The sequence below is a fragment of the Pan paniscus genome, chromosome 3, assembly GCF_029289425.2.
Source record: "Pan paniscus chromosome 3, NHGRI_mPanPan1-v2.0_pri, whole genome shotgun sequence".
Lineage (NCBI taxonomy): Eukaryota > Metazoa > Chordata > Mammalia > Primates > Hominidae > Pan > Pan paniscus.
In genome coordinates, this window is record NC_073252.2 from 158,666,254 (window position 1) to 158,684,117 (window position 17,864).

Consider the following 17,864-nt stretch of genomic DNA (forward strand, 5'->3'; position numbering starts at 1 on the left):
AAAGGAAGATTATGTGTGTGTATATATATATATATATTTCATATCAAACACTTTCATGGTTCTAACTTTCTCAGAAATTGTAGCCAAGAACACTGTCATGGGTATTATTTCTGGCATCTCATAGGTAACCAAAGATACATTTCATATGGACCCAATTGATTTCAAGATAGGTAAATATTAAGCATATCCATTCTTCTTCTGTTCAAATATATTACATTAAATTTTATGGTCTACCTAAAAGCTTATAGATCTGTGTCATTCTACAGAACCTGTGTCATTTGAATTTTCTCTTATATTTTTACTTTTCTTCAAAAGAAAGAAATGCATAGGTGTAGTAAACTATTTTTTAAAAGCTGTATTTTTAAGTGAATCTTTGAATTTTGACATACGTATAAACCCATGAAATTACCACCCAGAGCAAGTTACAGAAAATTATAAGCACCCCAAAGGCATGCTTATGCTTCCTTCCAGTAAGTAAAATTCTCAGAATAGAAACAATATAACATCTATCACGATTGATTGGTTTTGTCCATTCTTGAAATTCATGTGTGTAATTATGCAATATACACTCTTTTGTGCCTGGTGTATTTTTGTTAAACACAGTAGTTGTGAAATTCTCCCATGTTGTTGATTCATCAGTTGCTGGTTCTTCATGATTATTACTGTGATCTATCATTCTACAATAAAAATATAGCTCAAATTATTTTTCTCTTCTCTTGTTTACTAATGCTTGAATTACTTCTAATATTTACCTAATAAAGCTATTATAAACACACTGCTATAATTATTTTGTAGTCATAGGTAACAAATTCTCTTGAACATATATGTAGGTGTGCAATTGCTTGATTAAAGAACTAGCCTAGTCCGGGAGTGGTGGCTGACAACTGTAATCCCAGCACTTTGGGAGGCTGAGGTGGGTGTATCACCTGGCAGGAGTTCGCAACCAGCCTGGCCAACATGGTGAAACCCGGTCTCTACTAAAAATACAAAAATTAGCCAGGCATGGTGGTGGGTGCCTGTAATCCCAGCTGCTCGGGAGGCTGAGGCAGGAGAATCGCTTGAACCCAGGAGTCAGTGGTTGCTGTGAGCTGAGACCGCACCGTTGCACTCCGTCCTATGCATAGTTTATTAGTCCATTTTCACACTGCTATAAAGAACCACCTGAGACTGGGTAATTTATAAAGAAAAGAAGTTTAATTAACTCACAGTTCCGCATGGCTGGGGAGGCCTCAGGAAGCTCACAATCACGTAGTGGGCAAAGGAGAAGCAAGGCAGGCCTTACATGGTGGCAGGAGAGACAGAGCCAGGGGAACATACTTTTGAACCATCAGATCTCGTGAGAACTCACTCACCATCATGAGAACAGGAAAACTGCCCTCATGATCCTATATATATGTACACACATTCACACACATATATGTGTGTATATATTTATGTGACATTATATAAGTATACATACACATACATAAGACATTATATATAATGTCTACTATTTCACCGTTTCAGCAAAGTTTGTACCACATCACATTTGTGATCTCCATCATATACATTAACAACTTAATTTTATTCATGTTTCTTTATGATTCAATTAAATTTAAGTACCTAAAATATTTTTGAGATACCAGGCTTAAACTGCCACATATATATGACTAAGAAAAATACTTTTATATTTTGCATGTATATAATGACTTTTAAAAAGTCAGAGGCTTTTTAGTGTACTAATTAGGGCTACAGTTCTCAGAAGGCACTTCATTGTACATCCTTAATCAAAGTTGGATTAAGAGAGAGGAGTGAGTGACAATTTTAATATTCTGTTTACCTAGGAAGGGGTGACTAATTAAATCTGGGCTTCTTCTGCCTTCTCCAGGTTAGGTTTGAATTTATAAAGCTCATAACCAATTGTTGAATAACGCAAACTTGCCTTTCAACTTCATATTTTAATTAACTTGAACCAACATTTGGAACTTCTCACACTCTGCTAAACCCTGGGTTGAATAACTATACGTGTCATGTTTCAAATTAATAGTATTATAAAACTCAAGAGAGCAGATGCAAAAGTACTGTTGAGTATGTTAAGAAGTGGTTGAACTGATGAGCAACTGAGTAGATGGCATGATTATGTCAGCCTTCTGCTATCAGTTTCTTGGCTAGTTCCATAGAATACTAAGCTGATATTAAAGTTGAAAATTGTTTCCTTTTCTTACTATCTTAAACCTAACTTAAGTGCTGGTTTCCTGTGGTTACCACCTGGCTCTCCATGAATCATATTCAGACTAGAGGAGCATAGATTTCAGGATTTAATTTGAAGTGTGATGATAGTTTAAAATATACAAAAATCATCAAGTTCCTAGAAAAAGTCAACCATAAAAAAACTTGCATTTTATTTCTATCAAACTTTTAAAAGGAAGATAAAGTAAATGTACTATATGTGTTTAATAATTTTATTTTATTCATTCTCACTTCCAAATTTACACCCAGAAACAGGTAAATTTTAATTATAGGTTTGAATTGTAATGAAATCAGGACTCTCAGCGTGGTCCAACTAATGAGAAATGAACCAACGACTTTGAAAGTATTCTTATGATTTGGGTTAAATAATTAGTGATTTCTAGTTAGAGTTGTAATTTGGTCAATTGTACTGCTCACATGAGTTCATGATTTGAGATTGTCTCATTTGCTGTGATCTAAGTGGAGTTAATGTTTGATTAAATAGATTTCTGCAAAATAGTAAATGATTGTTTAATTAAACCAACAAGAGAAATATTGCTAATGTAGATCAAGTTATAGGTTTTTGTGAAATAAAACCTTTTTGTGCAATTATTATATGTTCTTCACTCTCGAATATGATCTTACCCATGCATTCAAATTTTCCATGTCAGGAACACTGAGAGAATACATTCTCGATTTACCTTCACGTAATAAAAAATTTGGCTTTGTGTTTAGGCACTATTCCAGTATTGTGGTGTATCACTAAGACTTCCTAGAGATTATATGTTTTCTTTAAAAGTTATGTTTGTTTCCATTATTATATGATGAAAAAGTGCAACTTGAATACATAAATAGCGTGCAAAGCAGTTTCTTCCTCTGATCTGAACTCTTGCTCTCCTCATCATGATTTGATTCTTACTAGTCAAAGACAGACACAATAGACTATACTTACTTTTATTTAAGTACAAGTAGTCTAGAAATTCTATGCAAACATAAGAGGTAGAATTTTTTTCTTGAAAAACTCTAACCATAGGTACAAGAAATAGAAAAGCTTTTATACATTCAGTGAGTATTCTACAAAGGGTACACACACACATACACACACATACAAAGGGATGATCATATTTACTTTCCCTTATAACTGCAACCACAAGGCATTTCTTCCTAGAAATGCATGTAAAGGAACAGAAACTAAATGATTGTGAAAATTATCTGAGAGTTATTTCTGGGATTCTAATAGATAAAAATTTTAAATCATATTGCATAATCACAAAATTCGCCACTTGTGATTGTTAATATTGAGTGCCAACTTCATTAGATTGAAGAATGAAAATATTGTTCCTAGGTGTACCTGTGAGGGTGTTGCCCAAGGAGATTAACATTTGAGTCAGAGGACTGGGAGAAGCAGACCCACACTCAATCTGGGTGGACACCATCTAATCAGCTGCCAGCACGGCTAGAATAAAGCAGGCAAAAGAAGGTGGAAAGAGCAGACTGGCTGAGTCTTCTGGCCTCCATCTTTCTCTCGTGCTGGATGTTCCTGTCCTCAAACATCAGACTCCAAGTTCTTCAGCTTTTGGACTCTTGGACCTACACCAGTGGTTTGCCAGGGGCTCTTGGACCTTTAGCCACAGACTAAAGACTACATTTTTTTTTTTCGGCTTTCCTACTTTTGAGATGTGGGGACTTGGACTGGATTCCTTCCTCCTTAGATTGCAGAAGTCCAACTGTGGGACTTCATCTTGTGATTGTGTGAGTCAATACTTCTCAATAAACTCTCCTTCATATACATATCTGTCCTATTAGCTCTGTCCCTCTAGAGAACCTGACTAGTACACCACTAATGTTTTTACTCACGAGGAAATGTAAATGTAAAACAGAATTCAAGAATCAATGCTCACAAAAAATGTAAGTTAATAAATAATTAAGTTTTAGTAGAAATATTGAATGCCCATTAGGAAAGAAATTATTGTAATCTTGGCAAAACTATACACCATTAAATGTAAAGGAAAAAAGTCATTAAGAGTTCATTAAATACACTTTACTTACAGTATTGCTTTAACAGCAGGCTGTCATGCACTTCCAAAATAAATGCTAATAGATATAAAATACTAAATAATTCCAGAGCCAAAATGTAATTTAGATCTCTCTTCCAACAAGATGTTGTTCGTAAATAGTACATGAGACACCATCTATCTAACCCTTTATTATTAAACATGATTTAATTAATTTCAAATTCTAAATGCCTTGTTAATTTTCCTGTAATCTTTAACTCTATATAGGGTATTTAGTTATGCTGTATACTCTAAGCATAGGTCTACTATTCAGGATCTTCCAAATGTGTGCATTTTTCAAATTATCAACAACACTCTTTTAATAAAGCTTAGTGATGATATCTTATATTATACCATAAAAAATGAGATAGTAAAATAAATATGACTTGTCTAAGCAACTCTGTCAGGTTATTAGGTAATGCTATGTTGTGTTTTAAGTTACCCCAAATGGAATATTTGGCGATTCTTAACTTCGTCTACTGTAAATTAAATTGCTCTTCAGGGTGCTATATGGCATCCCTTGCTTCTTTTGGGGGCACATCTTCAATTCTTCAATAATTTTACCAAGACAAATAAAACTTTCAGTAAATCCATTGTTTAAATTTGGTGAAAAGTCAGATTTCTTTACACATTGTATATCAAATGTAAAATAATATATCAATGTGATTCTTTTTATAAAATACCATTATTGCCAATAGTTTTTAATAGTTCACTGTTTGAAAGAGACCATCAGCATGTGTATATAGCTGTAAAGTTTACGAGGATCTTAATTCCATTTAAATACCAAATATATGCATATGTATTCTGATTAATCATTATATTCCTAGTGTAGAGTGTCTTTTTTATTTGCCACATTGCCATCTTGTCTAATTACAGGGCAGATATTTTGTTAAAACTATACACTAACATGCTATCACAGAAAGCTGGACATTCAGTTGCCATAGTATCCCATTCATGTTAGCAATTAATTTATCTAAAATTTGAAACTTTCTTTATAATCTCCTGAAGTTAAAGCCTTTATTACCTTGCAGAAAAATATTTATTAAATCCCTAATATGTACCCAAACTGGAATTAGGTAATCTGCATATAATGTTACTATAAAGTAAATTCGATTATCTTTATTTTACAACTAATGCAACGTGGAATGTGAGACTAAGATTGAACACATTTGTTATTCTTCATTAAATACAGGATTCAAACTCAGATCTAACTTTAGTAACTATGTTTTTCTCACCACAGATTAATCACCATATGAATTTAAAAATTGGATATCCTAGACGTATACAAAGTAGAAATCAAAATATTAAAATATTTATTGAATAGGTATTTCTAAAATGTCACTGTTTATAAGAAATAAGAATTTTTTTCAAAAAACCCTTTATCCAAAGTATATGTTTGATTTATATAGGTAAAAACCTACTGTTTTGACAGAACAAAAAATAAATGCATTTTCAGTACTGAGGTCTCAAGTTAAAATGAGCTTATTAGGATCTCTTGCAGATGCATTTTAGGCTAGTTAAAACAGTGTTTTTGCCTTATCTTGATCTCATTATGCTGCATATGTACTCAATCTACTGTCTTCTATTGACAGTTGTCTTTTTCTTTAGCCATATGAGATCTATTCTTATATCAAACTCCATATTTGTTAACGTGATTACGTTTACTTATATTTTTAATGCAATACAGTTGCAACCTCAGAATTATTTTGTCTGATACTTGCTCAGTATTTTTCTATCTTGAAAAACCTCTCTACCTCCTTTTTTAAGTGTTTTAAATGCAGTCACTGCATTTAAGAACTTGTGACTATGTAAAATCTACTTTCCTTATCTATTAATGCATGAATTTAAATTATATTATTAAATTTCCATATTATTAGTACTTATCATTTTATTTCATGTGTCCTATTTACTGAATTTAATATTTGAATAATATTTTTCTTGTAAGATTTCTTTTGGATGATACGTGTTTTGTTCTGCTAAATTGAAATTTGTACTTTGTACTTTTTCTTTGTTCATAGTCTGTAACTGTAGCGTCATACCCCACATCTCTTTACCACTAGTGAGTTAAGATTATCAGCAACTGTATTGTCTTCCTAACATTATAAAATACTTTAAAAAGGTTTCATGTTTGTTTGGCTCCTCAACTCCTCATTTTACCAACTGGAAGCAAACACACTCCAATATACACTTTTAATTCATTACACTGAACCTGAGAAAACAAAAAGTTTAAGTATACTTTTAAATGAAACCACAAATTAGAAGAGTAAACCAGGGTAAATGATTTTCAAATCAGTAAAAGAAGGTGAACTCAATACAAAATGCCTTTTCCTATTCTTTAAAAAGCTTCATTAAAATATAATTGACATACAGTCCTTAAGTCCCAAGTTTCGTGGTGTCTCTTTGCAATCCCGCTTGCTGCTCTTTCTTGCCCTCTCCCCTATTGTTAGATAACACCTGATTTGCTTTCTGTCACTGTACATTAGTTTGTACATTCTGGAATTTTCTACAAATGGAATAAATATAGCCTTTTTTTTCACTTAGCATCATTATCTTGAGAATTATTCATGTTGTTATACCAATAGATCATTTGTTTTTATTCCAGAACAGTATTTCATTGTTCTGGAATAGGATATACCATAATTTGTTGATCCAATCACATGATAATGCACATTAATGAGATAGCACCATGTGCCTAGTAGAATGGCTAAAATTAAGCTTGACCACATTGAGTGTCTGTGAGGATATGGGGAAACTCAGACACCGCTGGTGGAAATATGAAATACTACAATCACATTGGAAACCAATTTGATGGTTTCATTAAAAGTTAAACATTACCTACCATATCATCCAGGTAGTTTACTCCAATGTTAAGAGAAAAGAAAGCATATTTCCCTTCAAAGACAATATAATACTCTTATATTTGATTCCAAAATTACACTGCTTGCTATTCACAAGAACTGCACATTCAACAGAACTGCAGCAGAGTCAAAATAATCAAAGGCATGTATAGATGAGGATTAAAATAATATAAAAAATAGTATGCATGATGTTTCAAGAAAATGCAGAGTAAATAAAATTTCATTTTAAAAAGTACATTAAACAATACAGACTGAGTCATCTAATGCATTTAAAACCTCTTGATGACAATATAATTAGAGAGCAGGTAAAAAGGCAATGATGGGCATAAAAGCACTCCTCCTGCAAGAAAATAAATTAGAATAAAACATAAAGTGAAAATGAAAACAAATTATTTTAAGAGAGGATTACCACACTTTTCTATGCATTGAAATTACCTAGGGAGCTTTTAAAAAATCCTGATGTCCATGTCACACCCACACCAATTTTATCAGAATGTGGGCAGTTAAAATCTAGGGAACAGCAAAATTCAGGAATAACTTTATTAACCTGTTACCGTCAGTTTTATTTTCCTATAATCTCTTGTCACCATCAGTTTTGTTTTATCTTGTCACTTTCACTTTTATATTCATGTACTTTTAGTTTTGATGTTCAGAATTACAAACCTGAGGATATCATTTATATGTATTAAATAACTTAAAGGTTGGTTTCATAAAATATGTACAAGCTCAATGATATCTTTGACACAGTAGTTTCTACTCTTGGAATTTTATTGTGAAACAATATTAATTGATAGACACATGTAATTATTTACATTGTTATTCAGTTTATTGTTAAACAAATATAAGAAAATATCTCTACTGAAATTAATAAAGTATGAGATACTATGTAGAAACTCTTGTTCTAATAATATTTAAATTTCATTGTATATTATTTGTAAAAGACTATATATAAAACTAATTTTATAATGTGAATTCAGTTTTTATGATTACCCATGTAGTAAAATCAGACTAAAAATACGTTAGAATTTTCTCAGGGATCAATTCTGATTATATATTTGAGTTATTTTTATATTCATACTATGGTTTTTTTGCTGATATGAATGCTAATCAAGCCAAATACAGAATCTATACCTGACCAATCATATATTCCTTATAAGTTAACTGTGTAAATTGAATTCATACATCAATGAACATTTGTGGGTTTTTTTCCACCTTTTAGTTATTATGAATAATGCTACTATGAACATTGGTAGACAATTACCTGTTTGAGCCCTTGCTTTCAATTTTGGTTTTACACCTAGAAGTGGAATTCTTGGACCATACAGTAATTCTATGTTTAATTTCTTGAAGGAGCATTATACTGGTTTTCACAGCAATTGCACCATTATAAATTCCCATCAGCAATGCTCTAGGGTTCTGCTTTCTCTACATCCTAACCAACAGCTGTTATTTTCTGTATGTGTGTGTATATATATTTACATACATAGTATATATATTTATATATGTTTGCAGTATATATATTTCTGTGTGTATATATATATGTACATATGAAAATATATATATTTGATACTAGCTATCTCAAGCATTTACCTAAAGATTTGTGATGTTGAACAAATTTTCATGGGCTTCTTGGCCATTTGTATATATTCTTTGGGGACATGATTATTCGTGTTTTTTTTTTTTTTTTAACTAGGCTGAAATGAAGTTGGCAGAGATGTCTTACTTTCTAAGTGTTCTACGAAAGGATACATTTACTTGTATTATACTGTTTTTATTGGCTATCTGTATTCCTTGGCTTGTGGCTCCCCGTCTTCATCAACCTAGTATCTCTGACCCTGATTCTGTCTTCACATCTCTTTCCTTGACCGCAGCCAGTTAAAAGGTTTTCTTTTCTTTTTTTTTTTTTTGAGACGGAGTCTCTCTCTGTCGCCCAGGCTGGAGTGCACTGGAGCGATCTCGGCTCACTGCAAGCTCCCCCGCCTGAGTTCACGCCGTTTCTCCTGCCTCAGCCTCCCGAGTAGCTGGGACTACAGGTGCCCGCCCCCATGCCCGGCTAATTTTTTGTATTTTTTGTAGAGACGGGGTTTCACCGTGTTAGCCAGGATGGTCTCGATTTCCTGACCTTGTGATCTGCCTGCCTCGGCCTCCCAAAGTGTTGGGATTACAGGTGTGAGCCACCGTGCCAGACTGGTTTTCTACTTTTAAAGTTGTATATAATCCAGAATAATCTCCCTTGTGTTAAGGTTCTTAATATTAATTACACCTGTAAACTCAATTTGGCCATGTAAGATAAAATATTCACAGGTTCAAAACATTAGCAAGTGGGCGTCTCTGGGACTACGGCATTATTCTGCCTAACTCAGTCTGCCTCTGACTCCCAAAGATTCACTTAATATCACAGACGAAAAACTAGCGCCATCTCAACATCCTCAAAACCTCAACCCATGACAGCGTCAACACAAAGTCCCAAAATATCATCTAAACCACATCAGTTTAAAAGTAACAACTTTTGTCAACTAAATTATGTAAATTAGATGTGGGTGAAGGTCTTATTAGAATCTACCTTGTGGCACAATTTCTTTCCATCTATAGACCTGTGAAAGAGAAATAAATTATTTTTTGAAAATAAATGGTTGAACGAGAGTCAGAATATTATGAAATGTTATATATAGTCTTGTTTAAAAAGAGAGACAAATAAAAGGACAAATTAGCCACTGATCTCCAGAAATTTAGAATTGAGGCCAGACAACTCCTCTGGCTATCAAGGCTAAGGGATAATCGTTTATGGTTCCAAATTCCATTCTCTAGGATCCTAGCTCCACCTTCTGAGTCATTCTTCCTTTTCTTGTTAAAAAGGAGGACATACTTTATGCCTGAGAAATTGAGAAAATTGAGAGAAAGAGAGACTCTTTTTCTTGTTCCCTCTATTCTTTCCAATCCATGTTGACAGTGTTTCTAGTCATATAAAATTTTCAAGAAACTCGTGTATCTCCCATGTAATTCACAATATGCAATCTCACTATCCATCCAGTAGGATGGTTATGACCAGAAAGTTAGAACAACAAAGTGTTGGCAAAGATTTTGAGATATTGCAACCTTCAAACATTGCTAGTGGGAATAAAAAAAATGTTTTAAAAAAACATTTTGGTAGTTCTTCAAAGAAGCATGGAGTTTATCACCCAGCAGTGCCAATTCATGGTATATACTCAAGATAAATAAAAACATACGTCCGCCCTAAAACCTGTACACAAATGTACATGACAGCATTATTCATAATAGGCAAATGTCTAATATGATGTTTATCCAACCAGTGTATTTTTCATCTCAGATGTAACAGCTTTCATTCCCATAAATGTGATTTGTGTCTTTGTTAAATGTTTTACTTATTATTTTGTGAGCAAATTGAATATTGTTTTAACCCTGTTTTTGTCTCCTCTTTATTCCTGTTTTTTTAAAATCTGCTTTGTATCTATTGCAATAAGAGTAATTGTCTTTTCTGTTATCTCTGAGATCTGTGTCAGTTCAAGATCAATTTCAACTGGTATTTTTCTCTTTATTATGGTTAATATTTGCCTACAATTTTGCATGACTATTGATTTTTGTTTAGATTCCTGATATTACTTTCTGTATTTTTAAAAATTTCTATATTTTCTTATTTTTTGGTCTTGTGATTTCTGTATGAATTTTAGCATTATCTTATCAATTTCTACAACAACAAAGATGATAAGAATGTGATTAAGAGTGAATTAAATTGAATTGAATATGCATTATAATTAAGGAACATTTGCCATTTTAGCAATATTGATTTATTCAATCAATGGACATGGCCTATTTCTTCATATTTTAGGTTTTATTTACTTTCTGTTAACAATACTTTTGTCAGTTTTAAGTTCCTGTTTTTACACAAATTTTAACTTTGTTTGTAAGAATTTTGTTTTTAGTATTTAATTTTTATTTATTTACTCATTTCCCATTTGTTTCCTAAAATGAAAATTTTTCTTAACATTGATATTGTATCCTGTGATTTTGCTAAATTCATTTTCACTGTGATATCATTTTTGCAGATTTTTACAGATTGTCTACACATGCAATGATGCCATCTGCAAATAAGCATGTTTATTCCTCCTTGTCATTTCTGTTTTTCTTATATTAATACTTCTTACTCGAGTTCACTGACTAGAATTTCTAACAAAATGTTAGATAAAACTGACGAGACGGAGGAGCCAAGATGGCCGAATAGGAACAGCTCCGGTCTACAGCTCCCAGCGTGAGCGACGCAGAAGACGGGTGATTTCTGCATTTCCATCTGAGGTACCGGGTTCATCTCACTAGGGAGTGCCAGACAGTGGGCGCAGGCCAGTGGGTGCGCGTGCCAGGCGCGAGCCGAAGCAGGGCGAGGCATTGCCTCACCTGGGAAGCGCAATGGGTCAGGGAGTTCCCTTTCCGAGTCAAAGAAAGGGGTGACGGACGCACCTGGAAAACTCGGGTCACTCCCACCCGAATATTGCGCGTTGCAGACTGGCTTAAAAAACGGCGCACCACGAGACTATATCCCACACCTGGCTCGGAGGGTCCTACGCCCTCGGAATCTCGCTGATTGCTAGCACAGCAGTCTGCGATCAAACTGCAAGGCGGCAGCGAGGCTGGGGGAGGGGCGCCCGCCATTGCCCAGGCTTGCTTAGGTAAACAAAGCAGCCAGGAAGCTCGAACTGGGTGGAGCCCACCACAGCTCAAGGAGGCCTGCCTGCCTCTGTAGGCTCCACCTCTGGGGGCAGGGCACAGACAAACAAAAAGACAGCAGTAACCTCTGCAGACTTAAATGTCCCTGTCTGACAGCTTTGAAGAGAGCAGTGGTTCTCCCAGCATGCAGCTGGAGATCTGAGAACGGGCAGACTGCCTCCTCAAGTGGGTCCCTAACCCCTGACCCCCGAGCAGCCTAACTGGGAGGCACCCCCCAGCAGGGGCACACTGACACCTCACACGGCAGGGTATTCCAACAGACCTGCAGCTGAGGGTCCTGTCTGTTAGAAGGAAAACTAACAAACAGAAAGGACATCCACACCGAAAACCCATCTGTACATCACCATCATCAAAGACCAAAAGTAGATAAAACCACAAAGATGGGGAGAAAACAGAACAGAAAAACAGGAAACTCTAAAATGCAGAGCGCCTCTCCTCCTCCAAAGGAACGCAGTTCCTCACCAGCAACGGAACAAAGCTGGATGGAGAATGATTTTGACGAGCTGAGAGAAGAAGGCTTCAGACGATCAAATTACTCTGAGCTACGGGAGGACATTCAAACCAAAGGCAAAGAAGTTGAAAACTTTGAAAAAAATTTAGAAGAATGTATAACTAGAATAACCAATACAGAGAAGTGCTTAAAGGAGCTGATGGAGCTGAAAACCAAGGCTCGAGAACTACGTGAAGAATGCAGAAGCCTCAGGAGCCGATGCGATCAACTGGAAGAAAGGGTATCAGCAATGGAAGATGAAATGAATGAAACGAAGCGAGAAGGGAAGTCTAGAGAAAAAAGAATAAAAAGAAATGAGCAAAGCCTCCAAGAAATATGGGACTATGTGAAAAGACCAAATCTACGTCTGATTGGTGTACCTGAAAGTGATGCGGAGAATGAAACCAAGTTGGAAAACACTCTGCAGGATATTATCCAGGAGAACTTCCCCAATCTAGCAAGGCAGGCCAACGTTCAGATTCAGGAAATACAGAGAACGCCACAAAGATACTCCTCGAGAAGAGCAACTCCAAGACACATAATTGTCAGATTCACCAAAGTTGAAATGAAGGAAAAAATGTTAAGGGCAGCCAGACAGAAAGGTCGGGTTACCCTCAAAGGGAAGCCCATCAGACTAACAGCGGATCTCTCGGCAGAAACCCTACAAGCCAGAAGAGAGTGGGGGCCAATATTCAACATTCTTAAAGAAAAGAATTTTCAACCCAGAATTTCATATCCAGCCAAACTAAGCTTCATAAGTGAAGGAGAAATAAAATACTTTACAGACAAGCAAATGCTGACCGATTTTGTCACCACCAGGCCTGCCCTAAAAGAGCTCCTGAAGGAAGCGCTAAATATGGAAAGGACCAACCGGTACCAGCCGCTGCAAAATCATGCCAAAATGTAAAGACCATCAAGACTAGGAAGAAACTGCATCAACTAACGAGCAAAATCACCAGCTAACATCATAATGACAGGATCAAATTCACACATAACAATATTAACTTTAAATGTAAATGGACTAAATTCTCCAATTAAAAGACACAGACTGGCAAGTTGGATAAAGAGTCAAGACCCATCAGTGTGCTGTATTCAGGAAACCCATCTCACGTGCAGGGACACACATAGGCTCAAAATAAAAGGATGGAGGAAGATCTACCAAGCAAATGGAAAACAAAAAAAGGCAGGGGTTGCAATCCTAGTCTCTGATAAAACAGACTTTAAACCAACAAAGATCAAAAGAGACAAAGAAGGCCATTACATAATGGTAAAGGGATCAATTCAACAAGAGGAACTAACTATCCTAAATATTTATGCACCCAATACAGGAGCACCCAGATTCATAAAGCAAGTCCTGAGTGACCTACAAAGAGACTTAGACTCCCACACATTAATAATGGGAGACTTTAACACCCCACTGTCAACATTAGACAGATCAACGAGACAGAAAGTCAACAAGGATACCCAGGAATTGAAATCAGCTCTGCACCAAGCGGACCTAATAGACATCTACAGAACTCTCCACCCCAAATCAACAGAATATACATTTTTTTCAGCACCACACCACACCTATTCCAAAATTGACCACATAGTTGGAAGTAAAGCTCTCCTCAGCAAATGTAAAAGAACAGAAATTATAACAAACTATCTCTCAGACCACAGTGCAATCAAACTAGAACTCAGGATTAAGAATCTCACTCAAAGCCGCTCAACTACATGGAAACTGAACAACCTGCTCCTGAATGACTGCTGGGTACATAACGAAATGAAGGCAGAAATAAAGATGTTCTTTGAAACCAACGAGAACAAAGACACAACATACCAGAATCTCTGGGACGCATTCAAAGCAGTGTGCAGAGGGAAATTTATAGCACTAAATGCCCACAAGAGAAAGCAGGAAAGATCCAAAATTGACACCCTAACATCACAATTAAAAGAACTAGAAAAGCAAGAGCAAACACATTCAAAAGCTAGCAGAAGGCAAGAAATAACTAAAATCAGAGCAGAACTGAAGGAAATAGAGACACAAAAAACCCTTCAAAAAATTAATGAATCCAGGAGCTGGTTTTTTGAAAGGATCAACAAAATTGATAGACCGCTAGCAAGACTAATAAAGAAAAAAAGAGAGAAGAATCAAATAGACGCAATAAAAAATGATAAAGGGGATATCACCACCGATCCCACAGAAATACAAACTACCATCAGAGAATACTACAAACACCTCTACGCAAATAAACTAGAAAATCTAGAAGAAATGGATACATTCCTCGACACATACACTCTCCCAAGACTAAACCAGGAAGAAGTTGAATCTCTGAATAGACCAATAACAGGAGCTGAAATTGTGGCAATAATCAATAGTTTACCAACCAAAAAGAGTCCAGGACCAGATGGATTCACAGCCGAATTCTACCAGAGGTACAAGGAGGAACTGGTACCATTCCTTCTGAAACTATTCCAATCAATAGAAAAAGAGGGAATCCTCCCTAACTCATTTTATGAGGCCAGCATCATTCTGATACCAAAGCCTGGCAGAGACACAACCAAAAAAGAGAATTTTAGACCAATATCCTTGATGAACATTGATGCAAAAATCCTCAATAAAATACTGGCAAACCGAATCCAGCAGCACATCAAAAAGCTTATCCACCATGATCAAGTGGGCTTCATCCCTGGGATGCAAGGCTGGTTCAACATACGCAAATCAATAAATGTAATCCAGCATATAAACAGAGCCAAAGACAAAAACCACATGATTATCTCAATAGATGCAGAAAAAGCCTTTGACAAAATTCAACAACCCTTCATGCTAAAAACTCTCAATAAATTAGGTATTGATGGGACATATTTCAAAATAATAAGAGCTATCTATGACAAACCCACAGCCAATATCATACTGAATGGGCAAAAACTGGAAGCATTCCCTTTGAAAACTGGCACAAGACAGGGATGCCCTCTCTCACCGCTCCTATTCAACATAGTGTTGGAAGTTCTGGCCAGGGCAATCAGGCAGGAGAAGGAAATAAAGGGTATTCAATTAGGAAAAGAGGAAGTCAAATTGTCCCTGTTTGCAGACGACATGATTGTTTATCTAGAAAACCCCATCGTCTCAGCCCAAAATCTCCTTAAGCTGATAAGCAACTTCAGCAAAGTCTCAGGATACAAAATCAATGTACAAAAATCACAAGCATTCTTATACACCAACAACAGACAAACAGAGAGCCAAATCATGAGTGAACTCCCATTCACAATTGCTTCAAAGAGAATAAAATACCTAGGAATCCAACTTACAAGGGATGTGAAGCACCTCTTCAAGGAGAACTACAAACCACTGCTCAAGGAAATAAAAGAGGATACAAACAAATGGAAGAACATTCCTTGCTCATGGGTAGGAAGAATCAATATCGTGAAAATGGCCATACTGCCCAAGGTAATTTACAGATTCAATGCCATCCCCATCAAGCTACCAATGACTTTCTTCACAGAATTGGAAAAAACTACTTCAAAGTTCATATGGAACCAAAAGAGAGCCCGCATCGCCAAGTCAATCCTAAGCCAAAAGAACAAAGCTGGAGGCATCACACTACCTGACTTCAAACTATACTACAAGGCTACAGTAACCAAAACAGCATGGTACTGGTACCAAAACAGAAATATAGATCAATGGAACAGAACAGAGCCCTCAGAAATAACGCCGCTTACCTACAACTATCTGATCTTTGACAAACCTGAGAAAAACAAGCAATGGGGAAAGGATTCCCTATTTAATAAATGGTGCTGGGAAAACTGGCTAGCCATATGTAGAAAGCTGAAACTGGATCCCTTCCTTACACCTTATACAAAAATCAATTCAAGATGGATTAAAGATTTAAACGTTAGACCTAAAACCATAAAAACCCTAGAAGAAAACCTAGGCATTACCATTCAGGACATAGGCGTGGGCAAGGACTTCATGTCCAAAACACCAAAAGCAATGGCAACAAAAGACAAAATTGACAAATGGGATCTAATTAAACTAAAGAGCTTCTGCACAGCAAAAGAAACTACCATCAGAGCGAATAGGCAACCTACAACATGGGAGAAAATTTTCGCAACCTACTCATCTGACAAAGGGCTAATATCCAGAATCTACAGTGAACTCAAACAAATTTACAAGAAAAAAACAAACAACCCCATCAAAAAGTGGGCGAAGGACATGAACAGGCACTTCTCAAAAGAAGACATTTATGCAGCCAAAAAACACATGAAAAAATGCTCATCATCACTGGCCATCAGAGAAATGCAAATCAAAACCACTATGAGATATCATCTCACCCCAGTTAGAATGGCAATCATTAAAAAGTCAGGAAACAACAGGTGCTGGAGAGGATGTGGAGAAATAGGAAGACTTTTACACTGTTGGTGGGACTGTAAACTAGTTCAACCATTGTGGAAGTCAGTGTGGCGATTCCTCAGGGATCTAGAACTAGAAATACCATTTGACCCAGCCATCCCATTACTGGGTATATACCCAAATGACTATAAATCATGCTGCTATAAAGACACATGCACACGTATGTTTATTGCGGCATTATTCACAATAGCAAAGACTTGGAACCAACCCAAATGTCCAACAATGATAGACTGGATTAAGAAAATGTGGCACATATACACCATGGAATACTATGCAGCCATAAAAAATGATGAGTTCATATCCTTTGTAGGGACATGGATGAAATTGGAAACCATCATTCTCAGTAAACTATCGCAAGAACAAAAAACCAAACACCGCATATTCTCACTCATAGGTGGGAATTGAACAATGAGATCACATGGACACAGGAAGGGGAATATCATACTCTGGGGACTGTGGTGGGGAGGGGGGAGGGGGGAGGGATAGCATTGGGAGATATACCTAATGCTAGATGACGAGTTAGTGGGTGCAGCGCACCAGCATGGCACATGTATACATATGTAACTAACCTGCACAATGTGCACATGTACCCTAAAACTTAAAGTATAATAAAAAATAAATAAAATAAAAAAATAAAAAAATAAAAAAATAAAAAAAAAAAAAAAAACTGACGAGACAAATTTCTTGTCTTTTTTATTACCTTAGTTTCAAAGAACTCACCCATTCACAGTTAAGTATTATTTTAGAGGTAGAATTTTATACATAATCATCATCATTTTAAAGGAACTAACTACAATTTCATATCAGCTCAATTTTTTTATGTTTATGATGAGCGCATGTTGAATTTTGTAAGATCTATTGTTCATGATTGTAACAATATTTTACATTAAATTAATGGAGATACAGATGTTGTATTATCTTTTCATCTCGGATAAAATTTACTTGTCCCTGATGCATTATTACTTTTATATCTTACTGGATAAAATTTGCTAATATTTTATATAAAATACAATTATCTATAATTATTAGAAACATTAGTTTTATTTTATTATGCTTTCATTGAAGGACTTTGTATTCAAGGTTATGCAGTCCCCGTATGACACGAATAATATTTTGTCTTG